The sequence below is a fragment of the Triturus cristatus genome, chromosome 12 (assembly GCF_964204655.1).
Source record: "Triturus cristatus chromosome 12, aTriCri1.1, whole genome shotgun sequence".
NCBI classification, from domain to species: Eukaryota; Metazoa; Chordata; class Amphibia; order Caudata; family Salamandridae; genus Triturus; species Triturus cristatus.
Genome location: NC_140595.1, coordinates 650,653,019 through 650,671,126, shown reverse-complemented (window position 1 = coordinate 650,671,126; position 18,108 = coordinate 650,653,019). Strand labels below are relative to the sequence as shown.

The following is an 18,108-nucleotide window of genomic DNA, read 5'->3' as shown; positions in this document are numbered from 1 at the left end:
TTTTTGATTAAGTCCCTCCTCTACCTTGGGTAAAGGAGAAGTGGAAGAAGCAAATTGTCTCCGCTCTTCAAAGGAGGGCATGTAGTATTTGCCCCACTTGCCCTTTAGCTAGAGTAGAAGGGGCATATCTCCCACCCCTCTCAATGAGGGGAGGTATATTGTATTGTTGGCCCCTTACCCTTAGGTAAGGGAAGGAGGAAAGGGTTTATTTCTTCCCCCAGCTGAAGGTGAATAGTATCTTGTCTTACCTCCCTTGTTCTTTGCTATGTGAGGGTGCTTGTGGGCCCACCAAGTCAATTAAAAGCTGACCTGATATAAATATGCATGGGTGGCTTTCTACTCCCTTAGATAAGGTCAAGAAGAAAGTAAATAAACCATCCCTGCCCTTGGGCAAAGTGAGGGGAGACTGTGGATTGACTTCCCTTCCCCCAGGTGATGGGCAGACCGGGGATGGAGTGCAAACACTCAGCGGCACCTGTATTCCGGCGGAGGATGCGTTACACCGCGGAAGCCGAAAATATTTACGGCATTAGGATCAGGCATCGAGAGTAAGATTTTTGCTTCCCGTTCAACAACGAGTGACTTGATAAGTGTTGCTTGGGAGATACCAGACACGGAACATACAATTGTAGACACCAGGTGAAAAATCACTGAGTATACAAAGGAGATAAGAAAATTGTAGCGATTGAAGCTCCACAGCGAGCTACTCCTACCCAAGGTTGTACACAACAGTAGGAGGGTTCCTGGTTTTGGCACCTAATTAGCCAAGAAGCCCTGAGGAAGTCATAAGGGATACTTTCCCACTGCGATGAAACGCGTTGGCGCAAGGCTATAAAGAAATAAAGAGGAAAGAAAGAAGAACAAGACATTTCTGCATCGTTGTGTGATTTAAAGACAATTGATATTCACAATGGGAATTGTATAATGCGTGGGCCTCGAACTGTGTTAATTGTTGTTTCAATCCTTTGGATTGATTGTTTGGGAGGAGCGGGGGGTACCTCCCCCTCAACAGCACCGCACAAATTGAAAGTATCAGATATTAAGTGGTGTAATCCATGCACAGCGCTAGAAGACTTGTATACCCACAACAGTAGTATAAGGTCAGGAAGAAAGTAAATAAACCATCCCTGCCCTTGGGCAAAATGAGGGGAGACTGTGGATCGACTTCCCTTCCCCCCAGGTGATGGGCAGACTGGGGATGGAGGGCGAACACTTTTTTAAAAATCTATCCCCAGCCTGTCAAACAGGAGAAAAATGTTTGTGAATATTGGTAGAAAAACAATTATGCAGATCCAGTGTCCATGCAACGAGTCTTAAAGGGATAAGATGGGCGCAAACCTCAAACCTTGTATTGTCCAGCAATGAAAATGAAAGGCTAAAATAAAAAAATTATCAATTCAAGATCAAGTTAAAGGGACTACAATTTACAGTAAGTTGTATCTTCGGGGGCATACCATATCATACGTGTCCAGAAGAGTGATGAGTGGAATACCGTTTTCAGAAAAAGGTGCGTTCTATACAAATCTCTCATCTTGACTTTTGGCTTTTGTAGCGCCTTAATTTGCATATCAGTACTTTATTAATGAGGCTTTTCATGAATTGATTGATGTATGTCCAGTCGTTTACATTGATGATATATTGGTCTATTCGAATTCTCTGACCAAGCATGTGGCCCATATGAGATCTATTTGGAAAAACTAAGAGAAAATAACCTTTTCTCAAAATTGAATTAATGTAGAGTTTCTTGGGTTCATTATTTCACCTGGCATTCAGATGGATCCCAAGAAAGTGGAAGCAATTGAAGCCTAGAAATCACTTCAATCTGTCAAAGAACTGCTGAGGTCTAGGTCTCGCCAATTTTTGCTAGTGATTCTTCGACCAATTCTGTGCCACTGTAACTTCCCTAACGCGATTACTTAAGGTGGGGATTACATTCTCATGGAACGCTGAAGAGGCTTTTCAAGAGCTAAAGACTAGGTATGTTTCAGTCCTGATCCTCTGTCATCCTGATCCAGCACACTCCTTTATAGTTGAAGAAGATGCTACCCAGAATGCATTTGGGGGGTTTCTTCCTCAGAGAGATCAAACTACTGGACAATTACATCCTGTATCACATTCCTCACACAAAGTAAGACTTGCAGAAGTTAATTACACTGTAGATGAAAGAGAGTTATTAGCCATTAGGATACATTTTGATGAATGCCGTCACTAGCTCCTTGGAGTTCAACACACCGTAACAATTATGACTGATCACTGAAACATACAGTGCTTGAAATCAGCCAGAGCCCTTTCAGCTAGATAACTTAGTAGGGCACAGTTTTTTTATTGACTATGATTATATTATCATATTTCATGCAGGTAGAAATAAAGGTAAGATGGGTGCCTTATCGCATTATGGGTGCACCACAAAAAAGATTCTTCTGATTCTCCTTCAATCATACTAGCCGACAGATTGGTGAGAGGTCTGTGTATTACTGAACTTATGACACTTTGCAAAGAAATCAGAATTATGATGAAGCCAAAGAGTAAGTGAACCAGCATGCAGGCATCAAAAATAAGGGCCTGTATTACCTTAACAAAGCTTTATTTTTTCCCACAGTCACTTTGGAAGAACAATCCTTGCACTGGTGTCATGCATCTTGCCTAACAGGGCATCTGGGGGGAAAAAACATTAGATCTGGTAAACTCTCAGATTTGGAGGTCCTCTCTTAATAGTGATGCTAAGAAATGTATGGATACTTGAGCCGTCTATGGTCAAGGGAATGCCTCTGAGCATCAGCGAGGATGTCTAGCCCATTCTGGTGACACAAACTTCATGGCACACAGTGTCACTTAACTTTATTGTGAAGTTATCCCATGCCCCAGAAGGATTCAACACGATTTAAATTACTATCAATCAGGTCACTAAAATGGCTCATTTTATTCCTCTAAAAGGGTTGCCCTCTGCAAAAAATTGTCTGAAGTATTTATTGAAGCAGTTGGTCATGTGCATGAAAGCCCTTTCATTCTGATATGGGGTTCCCAATCCATAGGTCATTTCTGCAAATCCTTCTGTGGTTTGATGGAAATTGTTGTTCTGTTATCCTCTTGTTAATATCCTTAGATTGAAGTACAAACTGAATGGTTAATCAGTGCCCTAAACAATATTTGCGATGTCTAGTCATAAAAGATGGCCATAATTGGGGAGACTCTTTATGGAACACTGATTTTGAAAATGATAATGAAGCAAATGAACCATTGGGATAGTCCCCTTTTTAGGTCTCGCCTGCGTTGCAGCGCATGCGCTGCTCACCTTGGCGAGATCTACTGTCGTTGGTTTTCTGTTTGGTGCCTATGGAAGTAGGGTTGGTGACCTCCCTGTCTCCCTTAGGCCCCGCCCACTCACCTAGGATTGCAGTGTATGCGCGCTGCGTCTCTTCATGTTGTCATGCTCGAGCCCCCCTTGTCTGACGGGTTTGCGTCGTGTCCCCTCGGCCGCACATGTTTATTTATTTATTTTTCCACGGGGGCAAAAGGGAGCTTCGTGCCTTATGCTCGCACGGAAGGAGGTTGTGCAGCTGAATATAGGATAGGCACTCAAGAGTCGAGCGTGCTGGCACAACCGGCTGTTCTTTCATCTCTGTTGTAAAAGCAGCCACAACTTCCGAGTAAGTGCTTCTCAACTGTATTCCGAGTAATAGTTTGGGAAATCTATGGTTCCAACCTTCTTTAAACATCGTAACTTAATGTATGCTGTTTCTTCAAGCATGCCCTGGACCAGGTTGTTTATTTAAGTTTTCTTTTTATGGGGTGGCCTTAGTTCATATATTGCAGCAATAATAGCGGCGTAGCCATAGGCCATGTTTTGGGCCCTAGTGCAAAGAAGCAAATAGGGCCCCAGGTCGCTGTTTGAGATATAAAATAATACAGCAACATTCAGGGTTCGGTGAGCGTCTCCAGGCCTCTGTAACCCGGCGCCACTGCACCTGCTGCACAAATGGACTAAGTCATTTGTGCTTTTCATTCAAACAAAACAATGGTATGCAATGCTTTGTCTCTGACATTTCCCCACATTCATTATGGATTTACATGGCTTGCCTCGTTATTTTTATCTATGATAAGGTACCCCCTGTATGTACTTCTATGTCTGGGAGAAGGGGAAAACCAACAAAAATACAACAAAATACTCCCACACGACCTATAGTGATTTCATTGCGGCTGTCACAATCTCCAGTGGACTTCCTATTCTGTGCAGATCAAATCCTACTACAAGATTTCATTTAAATATTTTATTCAAAACATATTTTTTCATTTGAATATTTTACTCAGAACATATTTTTCTTTTTTGATCAATTTAATATTTTTACTCTATAGTGCACTTTTTTTAAAATATGAAACATGATAAAGCATCATTTTTGTAAATAAAGTGAAAAGCAATATTTTTACATATATACAATTTAAAACTAGACAGACATACGAACAGCACATATCATAGTTTGAATATCAGTACACATGATTATACTTTCAATGATATGGTAATTATCTATCTTATCCCCATCAAGAGAAACAAAAAAGGAAATTTATAAAGAGAAATCAAATCATACCGCACCTCTCACTCCATTCTACCGTCACTCAAACCAGACATACATGCACACTTTCAACCTATCTTTCGCCGCCAGCCTTAAAAAGACGTGCCACCACACTGCATGGTAGAAATCCTATTTATCCATCCATGGTGTGGCCGTCAGCCCGGAGTACATCTAGCCTTGTATTGTATTTTTGCCTCGTTATTTTACCTTTTGCTGTATGATTTCCAAGTGTCAACCAAAATACAAATTATTTTCTGGCTCAAACAGATCTACCTTAGTTGAAAAAAAAACTATGGGTCAGATTTATGAGGGACTTGCGCCCCTTTTACGCCGCCGTTGCGTCACTTTTGTGACGCAGCGGCGGCGTAAACCCTGCGCCATGTTGCGCCCCATTTACATCGTGACGCATCTATGGAGATGCGTCACGGTGTAAAGCCCTGTGCCACATGAAACCTGCGTCAGGTTTCATGTGGGCGTTGCTACTCAGGGAGGGCGTTCCGTCGCAGGAACGCCCCTGAAAAGTGACTCAGTGAAATCTATAAGATTTCACTGAGTCACTTTCCCAACGCTGATGTGTCAAAACCCTGCACCTGCTTGAAGCAGGCGTAAGGCTTGACGCACCATGTTAGGGATAGGGTAGGTTGGAACAGTGCTGGAGTTGCATCGCGCTTGCGACGCAACTTCAGCACTGCGCCAACCTTACGCCGGCAGATGCGTCACATATATGCTTGTCATTGCGCCGCATTGTAAATGCGGCGCATCTGCGGTGGCGCAAGGCAAACTTGCGTGACGCATCTTCCCTGGCGCATCCATGCTGATTTGCGGGGATGCGCCAGGGAACATAAATCTGCCCCTATGTGTTACTCTGTGGCAGACGCCAACCACTTGCAAAATGTTACCCTTCCGTTGCAATTTGCAGTACTCACGTGTTTAAATGATATTAACGTGGTGCAACTCTTGCCTAGATAGTATTCGTGTGTGTTCAATTTAGTTTAAAAAAACAAATAATACTATCACAGAATATTGCACATAACTTGCCTTTGCTCATTACATAATTTAAACAACCGTGAGCATAATTTGCAGTTCTCTTGCTGTGTTGTTCCAGTGTCCCTGCTTACATATCACGACACGGACATAAGAACATTTTTATAATTTAACATTCTAGTTATCGATATTGGGGATTTACAGGGCCCAACAGAGAGAAAAGCCTCAATCCCTTCATTCTCGCACCTAGGTCTCTGCCTTCTACTTCTAAATATTTCTTAACTATTTCTGTCTCCCAGTTCCGTTGTCCTCTCTTCCTCCTCGTTCTCCTTCGGTTACCCTCCCATGTCCACGTCCTACAGCGTCTCATCCATCATTTCCCAACTTTCTCTTACCTTCGCTTCTCCCACTCCCTCCCCCTCTAGCTGCACCAGTTTCCTTACAGATTCTACCTTTCTTCTATTTTTTTGCCCCCACCTTCTGCAATCGCCATCCTTTCTATTTCTCACCGCTCCACCATCACCCTTCCCTTTTCCCTCCAAGTCTAGCGCTTATTCCCTTACCACTACGTGCTCCATCCCCCTTCTCTTCCCTATACAATCAGCATAATTTCACTCAGTGCTACACACTTCCACACCACACAATTCAACTCTTCACATTTCCATTCCACACCACATAATTCAACAGCAAACCACATCATTCAACTCAACAACACAATTACACAACACACCACATACATTCAATCCATACCACAGAATTCCACATCTTGCCACAAAAATCAACAGCACACCATATATTTAAACTCCTCTACATACCACTCCCGAACACAAAATACCATTCCAAATAATTACAATCCATAATGCACAATGCCACTCCACATAATTCCAGTGCACTCAATACCACATCTTTACTATCCACAAAAAACCACTGCACACCATAACACATAATTCCACTCCACTAATCCACTCCACACCACACAATTCTACCTCATAGAATTCCACAACTAACAATACCAATTCAACCCACACAATTCCACTCCACACCACCTACATCCACTCCACTCCAAACCAAAGCACATGGGTAAAAAAATATTATCATTTACAACGCCAATAGCTCTAACTCTCACAAATGCGAGACCTATTGCATTGCAAATGCTTGTTACTGTAGCTACCGCTTGCATCCCAGAATAATACATGCAGAGGTTCAAGCGCCTGGCTGAGTTCCAGCAACACATGACTTTTCATGAACATTTGACACACTTTCAAAAGCCATCACAAGAAAATCTGTCACAAGCTAAATTAAGATTCAACACCTTTGCAGATAAACATAGAAGACCTGGGAACATGTATCAAATAAGAGATCAAGTTTGGATTTCCACCAAATACTTATGTTTGAAAGGTCGCAAAGAAAATCAAACCTAAATGTGCTAGACCTTTTTAGAGCCTCCAAGTGATTAATCCAGTTTCAGTTAAATTAGATTTGCCAGACACTTTACTGATATGTCCAGGGTTCCACATTCCATTAGTGAAACCTGTAAAAGAAGGCCCTTATTAATACACTCCACCCTCACTGATTCAAGTTGGAGGTCATTCAGAGTATGAGGTAAAGGACATCCTAGATTCCAAAAAGGTGAGGGGACGTCTATATTAATACATAGATTGGAAGAGATATGTGCCTGAAAACAGGTCATGGGAACATATAGGTCATATGCATACTCCCCGATTACAAAGACAGTTTTATTTGCGACTCCCAACTAAACCTATACCAATATGGGGGTACTGGGAGGGGTGTACTGCCAGGGTTGCCACATTAATTAGCCCAAGAGGAGTAGCACAATCCAGAAATGGTGGTTGGCCCCTGCTTAACCTCTTTCTACAGATTCAGGAGACCACGTTCTCACTTGAATTCCACTCACGCAACAATAGCAGCCATTTTGGGTGTAGCTGGCTACTTAATCTTCACTCATCCAACATTTTATGCCTATTACCTTTTACTCATTCTCAGACTAGACAGGAAGTATTTTGGGTCCTCTGTTCCTCAGAGAGAGGTGCTTCGTGTGGAGGTTTTTCACACCATCCTCTTTGTTGACAACTAAAAAACAAGTGATAAGTAAGAAACAAAACACCAACAAAAGCCTGTACATTAAAGTGGTAGTATGCACATGAAGTGTAATTGTTTAGTAACTTACCATCCTCCGTTTTTGCTTGAAAACGTTTTCTTTCTTTGACGTGTCCTGATCCTAGACAAAATAAGAGAGGATGAAATAAGTCAAGGTTGAAGCATGCATGTCAACATTCAACCATAGATATTTCAGAAGTATAAAGTGCCAGACAATTGTTTGAATCAGAGATTAAATACTCTACAAATTAATCTCCAAATCTTAAAAAAATTAGAATGGAGCTAATTCCTTGAAGAGTTCAAGGAATGGAGCTAATTCCTGTTAGTAAACTCAAGAGGATAATAATCCAGTGCTTGGAATTCCAGGTATTTAGAAAATGATATTGTTGGAAGAAACAAGAAATGATTATGTGTTTTTTTTTATTATTTATTTACTGATAAGGCTTACCTTTCATCAGAATATTTTCCTTTGAAAAGAAGAGACCAGACAACCCCAAGCTAATCATTACAGCTTAGTGAAAGTGGTAAACAGGGAATATTAAGGTAAACTAGAATTTACCTTAAAGTGGGTTAAGGGGGATTACAATGGTGTTGTGGTCAAATTTAACTTGTGTGTTTATGTGCCCTTAGGAACACAGTCATCACCTTCTCTAGAAGATGGAAGTATGGCTTTGGGGTCATAACTAGTAACGGTGGATGAACTCACAGTAAAGACATCATCTCTCTGTTTGCCCCTTTCCCCAGTGGGAGTATCCACTCATTAAAGACCTTGAAACAATCACATTTAGAAAATTGTATCCAATGTCATCCCTTTGTAGAGCTGTAAACAAATATTTACAACCGAGGCAGCCAAAAGCCTTTTATGTATCTAATGTGACTGCTGCAAAAGGAAATTTATATTTTGAGCCCCTAGCCATCATATTCAAAAACACCTGAACATTGTTAGAAGATAATCTGCCTCTAATAAATCCTTTTTATTCATTTGTAACGAGACGAGGAGAAATTGCTCCTATCTACTATCTCCTGGCCAATATTTCTGTGTATTTGTTTATTTCTTACAATCTGTGTTTATAGGTGATATGAGTGATAAAGTTTAAAGTTTTTACATAGAGTAGCATCCTTATCTGATTTAGGATTGGGACAAATAACTGCTTCAGTTTAGGATTCAAAGGAATTCCTGGAAGATGAAACATGTTTAAATAAATGTAATAACTGAGGAACTAAAACCTGTGTAGGACATCCATCCAGACCAGAGGCTTTACATTTTTTTATACAATTATCTAGCCTTTATATATAGACAAGCTTAAAATGGTGATGTTGCTGGGTTACTTACTGATCCCCTTTTCAAAAATTTCCAGATGTTGGAGATTTATAGGACAATCCTGTCGCTGGTGCAGTAGCGTCATGTTATATATACATCTCCAAATACTGAACTGGTTTCTAAAGAACGTTAATATATTTTAACTACAGCATATGATCCCAAGAATGTAAAGTCCTGAACTGGGCATTCTTCTTGAATTGATGGGATAAATTTGCATTGCTGGGTCTCAACAAACATGATGAAGCAAACGTCTTACCTGTTTCTTCGACTGCTGTATAAGAAAAGAAAGAGTTAATATAAATAAAGAGGCCCCCTGCTAATGAGGTAAAGTTCCTTAACCCTTTCGCTGCGGCGGGAATTCCGCCGCAGCGCTGGGGGGTGCGGGGGGGCAGCGCGGTGGCGCTGTGCTCATGACGGAGCCGCTCCGTCATGAGCCACGGTTGAGCTGTGCTCATGACGGAACAGTTCCGTCATGACTCCGCCCAGTTGCGTTGTCCCCCCGCACAGGCGGGGAAACAGCGCCGCGTGGGCGGAGAGGCCGCCAACGGTCGTGGCATGACGGAACCGCTCCGTCATGAGCACACGGCAACCGTGGCTCATGACGGAGTGGTTCCGTCATGAGCGGGGAAGGGGTTAAGGCAGGGCTCAATAACTGAATGTAAATACTTAAGGCAACAATAATAATACAAACAAATTACATTTAAATAATAAACTGAGAAAACTGTTGGAAGAAAGAACCAACAAAAACTATGTTTCTTAAGAAAGAGAGCCGCTCCAAGTGCCAAATTAATCTGAACAAAAGCAAATAACTTGACACTCATATGGTGCAAAACCTGCACATATCCTTGATTCACATTTTATTTTATAATGTGGGACAACAAATGCATGATGCATGCAACATGCAGCAGGTCGTAAATAAAACATTAAGAACCAAGGAGTACTAGTCCCTAAAAGATATTATATTTGATAGTTTGCAACAAAAAAAAAACATTCTTGATTTGAAACTCCGTATTCTTAAAAAATACAGCTTTCATAGAGACAAAAAAGGAACGGATGTGAAAATGAAGGCATGATTAAAAACAAACACTTTTGGAACAACGTGTTATTCAGGTCATTTTAATTTCATGACAGGCTCCCTGGCCTATTTAATAAATTTGTCACTGCCAGGAATGCATACATTTGTGGACCTTAGACTGCTCCTGAGAGAAGTAACCCTCCCACCTATCCTGGGTGGGAATGTACTTTGCTAAAGTGTGTGAATACCCACAAACGTGCACATTTCTGGGTGTTCACGGACATTTCAAGGCATCCCTTCCTTAGAGCGCTCACTTCCTATCCCCTGTGAGGTTTTTCTCGCAGATAAATTTACACCACACTGTTGAAATGTTACGTTTTAGTAAATCAATTTGCAAGTGTAAATTCACGTTTTGTTAATTACAATTTGTGAATCTACACTCCTCAAACCATTTGTACAGCTGAGCGCAAATTATGAAAACGAATGGCTTTGAGAATCAAGACCACAGAATTTCTATAGAAGTAGAAAATATCAGACCGGGGATGCAATTGCTATTTTCCTGCTTTTATATATAAAAACTTCAGTATGTGCTATACAAAAGCCACACTCTCTTGCAGTGCTGAATGCCCCTTGTTTGTAAAAGGGGAAACAGTCGTTTATTGTTTTTTCATTAACAAAAGACTTCATTTATGTCTTTCAGCCACCCACAAATCCTGTTTTCTATACTCAAGAATATCAAACTCCCCCAGTGCAGATGTTTCAACCAGTTTTCCATTGCCTGCATTCTAAGCCACCTCTGTGGCAGGAGGTTAGCAAAGGGATGAGAAGAGGCTGCACATCAGCGGTGAAATCCCAGGGCTCTAGCTGAATGTCAGCCTGCAGGGGTAGTCTGAGGCCTTCCGCTGAGTCCAGCTCTTGTGTTTAAGGAGAGAGCGGATCATCCAACGCGGTGGTCTGTGTTAAAACTGCAGCATCAGCTATTGTTGTCGGTGTATCAGGTGGTCTGATTTCATACCTCCTGGTCTTCGAACACTGGGAAAAGAGAGCTTGATTCACTTCTTCAAGGAAAGGATTTGAACCAAATGTTTCAAGAAAAGCGAAGCAGACACAGTCTGTCACTATTTAATAGGTGGAGGTTTGTTCTTTATTGAATATTTTGGGACACATCGTAAATTGAACAAGTGCCAAAAGTTTAGCTCTAGTGCTGGTAAATTTTGCACTGGTGCACGAAAAGTTTTGAAAGTGAGGTTTGCAGTATTTAGGGCCAGGTGTATCACTCTTTTTAGCGGTCACAAATGGAAAAAAGGGTTGTAGTATGTACAAACCCTATTTTGCGAGTCGGTAACCTATTACCGACTCGCAAAATAGAGTTTTCGAATCGCTATTAGGAAGGGGCATGCCAAGGGCATCAATTGCAGTTACCACCTACTTCAAGTAGGTGGTAAGCAGTTCACACACGGGAAGGGGTGCCCAGGGGACCCTTTCCCCTTTGTGAACATATGCAGAAATATTTTTTAAGAGAAGGCAGTGGTCCCACGGACCACGGCCTGCCCTTAAAAAACTGAAAAGAAAACTTTTCTTTTTTTCTTCTTTTAAATGCATTGGAAATAAAAAGTTGCTTTATTTAAAAAGCAAACACAGACATAGGGGTCTGCTGTCCCCAACAGGCTACCATCCCTGTGTTCCTGCCCATTCCCAATGGGGCGCAAATTGCGACCTGCCTCATGAATATTTTTGAGGCAGGTCATTTGCGACCCGATTGGGAATCACTACATGTGTCTAAGACACATTAGCACATTCTGTTTTGCAAGGCGAAATTTGCGAGTTGCAAAAAAATCGCTATTTGAGACTCGCAAAACAGAATGGTCATACATCTGGCCCAAATGTTTCGTTTTTAGCGTAGTGAAAGTAAACTTCATAGTGTGACAGAGCGCTTTCCAAAAATTAATTCAGTGAAGGAACAGGAATGTTTGCTTACATAACCCACAAGGGCATTGCAGTGTATGCACAACAATAGAAGGAACACAACATAGTATATACAGCAGTAAATACCAGCAAGGAGATCTGTGGTGAAGCAAGTTTGCAGTCATGTTAAGTTTAAAAGACTAGTCTGAATTTAGAAATTGACTACGCAGCTTGTGATCAAAGACTGTATTCAAGGAGAAGGTCTCATATGGGAGAGAGACAAATCCTCAGCGTATGTGTCAATATGTCTTTGTTTTACCAAATACTACGGTAGGAATGCCGGTATATTTCCAAGAGAACGTCAACATATATATGTGTGTATTATTTGCATTGTGCAAACCTAGCCAAAAGGCAGTGGCGTGGTGTACAAGGTCAGTTTCAAAGATAGAATCAATGAGTGATTATCGGAGGTAGCTAGGTTCTAACAGCATCATTTGTACTACTTCTCCTTCATTGTTGGTGTTCTTTTCAGAGGTGCATCGTAATGTTGTTTCCTTAGTTGGGGTAGAGTTGGAGTGGTCATGATGGATACCAGGGTGTTTTTCCAGATTTTTGGTGCATATGTGACAAGTTGCTTTTTGCACTCCTTTGGCTCTAGTTTGGTAGCGTAAATATTTAAGTTATTACTTGCAATTTTTATAATATTTACATTGTCATTGAACATTTTGGAAAAACAAAATGATGGGGTTCACAAATATTTTACTTATATTATTATTTATATTCGACTTTTTGAATTTTTAATTTTATAAATGTGTGATTTTATTTCCTTTTAAATGTTGTTCATTTTGTTATGTTTTATTTTATATTGTATTTATTGTGTTATATTAATTTTTGCGTGTTTATCTAAATTGGAATGATCTCTTGTAAATAACATTCATATTATTTATATTGCCATTCATTAATTTATAAAAAAAAAATTAAAAAATGTGCTGTAGAAATTAACAAATGTTACCCATTTAGGGCCTTATTACGATGTGGGGTGGACTTGCGTCCACACGACACCGTATCGGTGTGGGATCCACCAGATCCACCAGACCATGGGACGGCGGTTCCCCATTCCTTATACTCTCATTTCCCTAAACCAGCTATAGCACAAGCTCCCATAGAGAAATGGTAGTTTGTGCAAATCCCTGCACCGCTTTCCGACAGGCTTTCCATGTCGGAAAGCCTGGCATGGAAAGACAGTTGGGAACCAACATCGTAATCCCGAAGGCGTAAACGGCGTCCTATAGGGATTACATGCCGGCTCCGACTAGCCAGCGGGCTCCTGGAGCCCGTCAGAATACAGCCGGAATGAATGGGCGGTTTTACTCTCGACCGCCTACATTATAATTAGGAGGTCAGAAGTGAAACCTACGATGTGAGTTGGAAATTCGCCGACTGCACGCACATTGTAATAGGCCCCTTAGTGTCAAACATCTTCCCCAAATTGTTTTTGATAGGAGTGGGAATAACAGATTTCACCCTGTTAGTGTCCAACACCTTCCCCAAAGTGGTTTACATTGGACTGGTAATAGTAAATGTCTGCAAACATTTTACTAACACAGATTTGTTCTTATTTAGTGTATAAACAAAACCTACAGCCATGGCTTGTAACTGAACGTGCCTCTTTATTTATCGGTGAGCTTGTATATATAGAGATTGTGGGTGGACAAGTGAGTGAAAGCATTATTGAATAACTGGATGCCTGAACAGATGCAAGAGAGCAAGGATAAGTGATTGAGTCCATGGCTGGATGAGTGGCTGCATTGATAAAAGCATTCAGGCACTCTCTGTTATGTGCCAGGCCAATTGCATTTGCCAATGCTTGTTTTGGTGGCAAAAAAGAGCACAAATCAAGAATCATTAACCTATTACTTAAAGAGACATTTTCAAGTCACTATTGTATTCAATGCGTGTACAATTCATGACCCTGATCATTTCAATGGCACCACCAGTGGCAAACAGTTTTGCTGTGACTTTCATGTTTTTTGCCCACTAGTCAAAGCGGCATTTGCACTGACTGACCATTTCCAAAGGTACCGTTTTGTACCGTCAGTCTCTGCAAACAATTGTTTCATCTGTCCCTGGCACCAGTACAAAGATGCTCAAAGCTGGCGCGTGACTGCCTGGCACTAGTTCACAATAGTAATGAGCAGTGCCAAAAAAACCATTAGGTTTTTATAAAAGACTCCTTACACACCAACCTGGTTGGTGTCATGCTTCATCATTGGGGTCCACAGTATGCCCTCTGACCGCCGTTCCAGCCTTTTCTCAATTGGCGTCCTGACACACATGCTGCGGTCCCCGCTACTTAGTCCCAGGCACCGATACCAGCCCCAGCAGCCGGGACCACGGGAGACTGAAATAGGTTTGAGCGGGACATCCGTTTTGACAAAGTAAGATGTGAAGGTTTGTGAATGCGCGATGCTAATTGCCCTATTTATCCTTTAACGTTAACACACTCAGACACGGATACTTTTTCTGTAATTAGTTGCGCTCCATGCCTCGTTGTCTTTCATGGCTTTCTCTCAATCTCTCTCGATTTTTTCTTTGCCTCAGAGTGTGACTACAGACGAATCCCCTCCCGGGCCCGATACGCTGCCAAACACTTCATCTTAGTGTAAATATGTTCTCATTTTTACAGCACTTTTTGTGAATATGCACGTTCTCTTGCAATTATCTACACTATATATTTTTGCCAGTCAATCGAGTCAGTCGACACACCGGTTACACTACCTAAATTGCAGAAAATTTCCGCACTAAGGGGGTCATAATGGGCTATCCACGCCCCACATAATATACTCCCCAGCATGCCGCATGTTTTTCATAGTGCTCAGAATTTACACCATTCTACAGATCAGCATGCCACTTCATTTATTTCATAGCCGATTAATTTGCCATATGCCATCCTTTTTCATAAACACTTTTCCACTCGGCTATTAAACCCAATGGATTCACAGCTGTGCCTACCACATAGACACAGACAGGCACTTGATCACACAAAAGATTGCATTTTATGTTGCTTCTTAATTCTTCTACATGTTTTGTCTTGTCTTTTTCCTTACAGGTTTCCGTTAGAGGGGTCGTAAGTATCGACTCCCCTCACCATCTTTCCAACACACCTTAGTGTGTATGTTGTGATTTTATTACTCACGTGGCTTGATTTTGCCACTCACTCACTTTTTGCACATGGTCCTGACGAAAGCCCAACCCAATTTCTTCTTGGGCTGAAACATGTAGACCTATTACAGACAACTGCGAGTCAAACCACTCTACTAGTTGCGCTCTTGGAATTTAATATATCCTGGGCTGCCACAAATAAACTCATTCGGCAAGGATTCCCAGAGGGTTCCATTTTTTAGGGAGAGGCCGCCGCGGACACGGCAGGAGACGTCGACAAACCCAGGTCCAGTGGGAAGATAACCAACAGTCAGGAGCCCAAACACGAAGCAAGTCAAAGGACCAACAGCCAGGCCCGAGCTCCAGGTAAATCAGGTCAACCTTGTGACCAACCTTTCCTCATATGAGCTCACCCCCACTGAAGAAACCATCCTCAACAAAGGACTAGGATTTGCACCTACCACGAAATTGGATAAATTCCAGCTACATTGTGAGCTCGCGGAATTCTTCCGCAAACTCAAACTCAAAGCTTTATTTGAAAATCTACCTGAGGCTACAGATTCCAGACAACAAGGAGACACATACTTCAAAACAAAATCTACCTTCATTCCACCACCCAGCGCCATACTGTCGGAAATCTTAGCGGTCTTTAAAGAGATAGAAGCTTTGAAAGAAGACCACACCTTTCAAAACACAAGCAATAAGGAGCGACAGGCCATAAAATTGCTTAAAGACAATAAGAGCATAATCATCAAATCAGCTGATAAAGGTGGAGGCATTGTCATCCTGAATAAAGATTACCGCAATGAGTGCAAACGCCTTCTTAATGATACCAAAAACTACTAGAGACTCACAAAGGATCCCAGTGCGGATCTCAAGACCAAAATCCATGACTTGGTTAATGAAGCGGAAAACACTGGACAAATCACCAGACAAGAAGCCCAATTCCTCACCACCACTGAAGGGAGAGTTTCATGTTTCTACACAGTCCGCAAAATACATAAGAACAAGGCACCACCTCCGTGACATCCCATCGTCTCAGGTATAGGGTCACTGTTGGAACCCCTCTTCCGGTACTGTGACTTCTTCCTACAGCCCATAGTACAGTCTACCAACACCTACTTAAAGGACACGAAAGACCTCCTTAGACTGATCGAGAATCTGACATACAACCCAGAAACTTCCTTCCTTGTCAGCCTGGAAGTGGAGAGCCTCTACACCAGCTTGCCACAAGATGACACAGTCACTGTACTGAAATTGGCTTTGGACAACACAGCTTGGAATTACCACACTCCTAAACAATTCATCTTAGAGTGTGTATCATTAGCACTCAAAGACAATTACTTTGAATTTGAAGGCGAAATATTCCTGCAAAAATATGGAACTTCCATGGGAAGCTTTTTAGCTCCCAGTGTGGCTGGACTATATGTCCACAATTTTGAAATGACTTATCTTTTCTTTCACAACAGACCTCAAATTCCCCAGATCACATTCTATAAACGTTACATCGATGACATCCTCCTCATCTGGGTAGGCGACGAAGAGACCCTCAAATGCTTCGGCCCGTGGATCAACACCTGTGACCCAAACCTCAAGTTTACTCATAATATCCATCGGCACAACATGGTTTTCTTGGATCTAGAGATTAAAGCTGACAATGGAACACTCAAAGCAAAACACACTTTAAACCAACAGCTCACAATTCATTATTAAACTATACAAGCTTTCACCCCAGAACACTATGGGAAAATCTCCCTTACGGACAATTTCTACGTTTACGTAGGAATTGTAGCGATGTACACGATTTCAAGGATCAGGCGAGAGCCCTCAGTACCAAGTTACAGCACCGAGGCTATCCCAAAAAGATAACAGCAAAAGCACAAAAACGTGCCCGCACTCAGAACTGAGAGGGCCTGCTCGAGACAATTGAACGCACTGAAGTTTCCATCCCCCTCACATGTGTGGTCACACATAACTCTGTCACTAACAAGGTGTCAGAAATCATCCAAAAGAACTGGAACATATTGCATACTGGAAAACTTAAGTGGGACGAACCCCTCCTATCTTACAGAAGGTCTAGATCCCTAAAAGACACCCTTGTATCCACGCGCCCAAAACAACCTTCTCAACATAACAACACGGTTCTGAAAGCATGGGGCCTACCCAACATAGTGGGCCATTTTCCTTGCAGAAACTGCAGCGTTTGCCACATTAAAGAAACAACTAAAAGCCTATTGTTGGAATCAGAAAAAATCTGCTCTATCAGAAAGCACACTAACTGCAACACTGCACATGCCATCTACCGCATCATCTGTCCCTGCGACCTTATGTACATAGGCATGACGAACCGAAAAGTAAAGACCCGCATTTGCGAGCACCGCAGCACTATTCGCTGCAAGAAAAACACCACTAGGATGACAAACCATTTCCTAGAGGTGGGCCACACTATAAATGACATGCGATGGGTCGTAATTGAAACACTGGAAACGACAACCCCTAACATTCAAAGTCACCTCTTGGAAAAGGAACAGCGATGGATTTATCGCTTATCCAGCCATCTCACTGGACTTAACAATAATATTCCCTGGAACTCGCTCAGCAAGTAAACCCGAACACCGCCAAGTACACAGGCTTCGGCTACCTATATCATACTGGGATTGACTTTCTCTATTGCCTTATGAATCCACAACACGGCATTACCAGCCTTGCAAATATGCCCCAGGGCGTGTATATTCTATTTTTAGTCTCATTCCCACTGCCCACCAGTTGTGTGCCCCCTCCAATCAATGAGTGTCCCTGCAGCACTCTACCTCATCCGAATATTATTTGGCGCCTACGTTATCGCGGCCCGTTTAAAATGAAAAGCTGAGTAGCCCAAGTCATTCCTGAGATATTTTTAACCTTCACTTTATCACATCACATCAATACACCACACCAGCTCCGCTGTAATCAGGCATTGTAGCACAACCGGGCGGCATTCGGCCACCCGGTTGGGAACCCAATGATGAAGCATGACACCAACCAGATTGGTGTGT

General features: G+C 42.0%; 1 long non-coding RNA gene across 1 annotated transcript in view; it reads right to left on the bottom strand.

Annotated features, from left to right (window-relative positions):
* The window catches only part of LOC146776475 (uncharacterized), a 77,812-nt gene that overhangs the window by 20,036 nt on the left and 39,668 nt on the right, over positions 1 to 18,108 (bottom strand). Inside the window, exons 2-3 of the long non-coding RNA XR_014972159.1 lie at positions 7,741 to 7,791; positions 7,540 to 7,643 (exon numbers count right to left, since the gene is read on the bottom strand). This is a non-coding gene — a long non-coding RNA (uncharacterized LOC146776475). The remainder of the gene's footprint in view (positions 1 to 7,539; positions 7,644 to 7,740; positions 7,792 to 18,108) is intronic.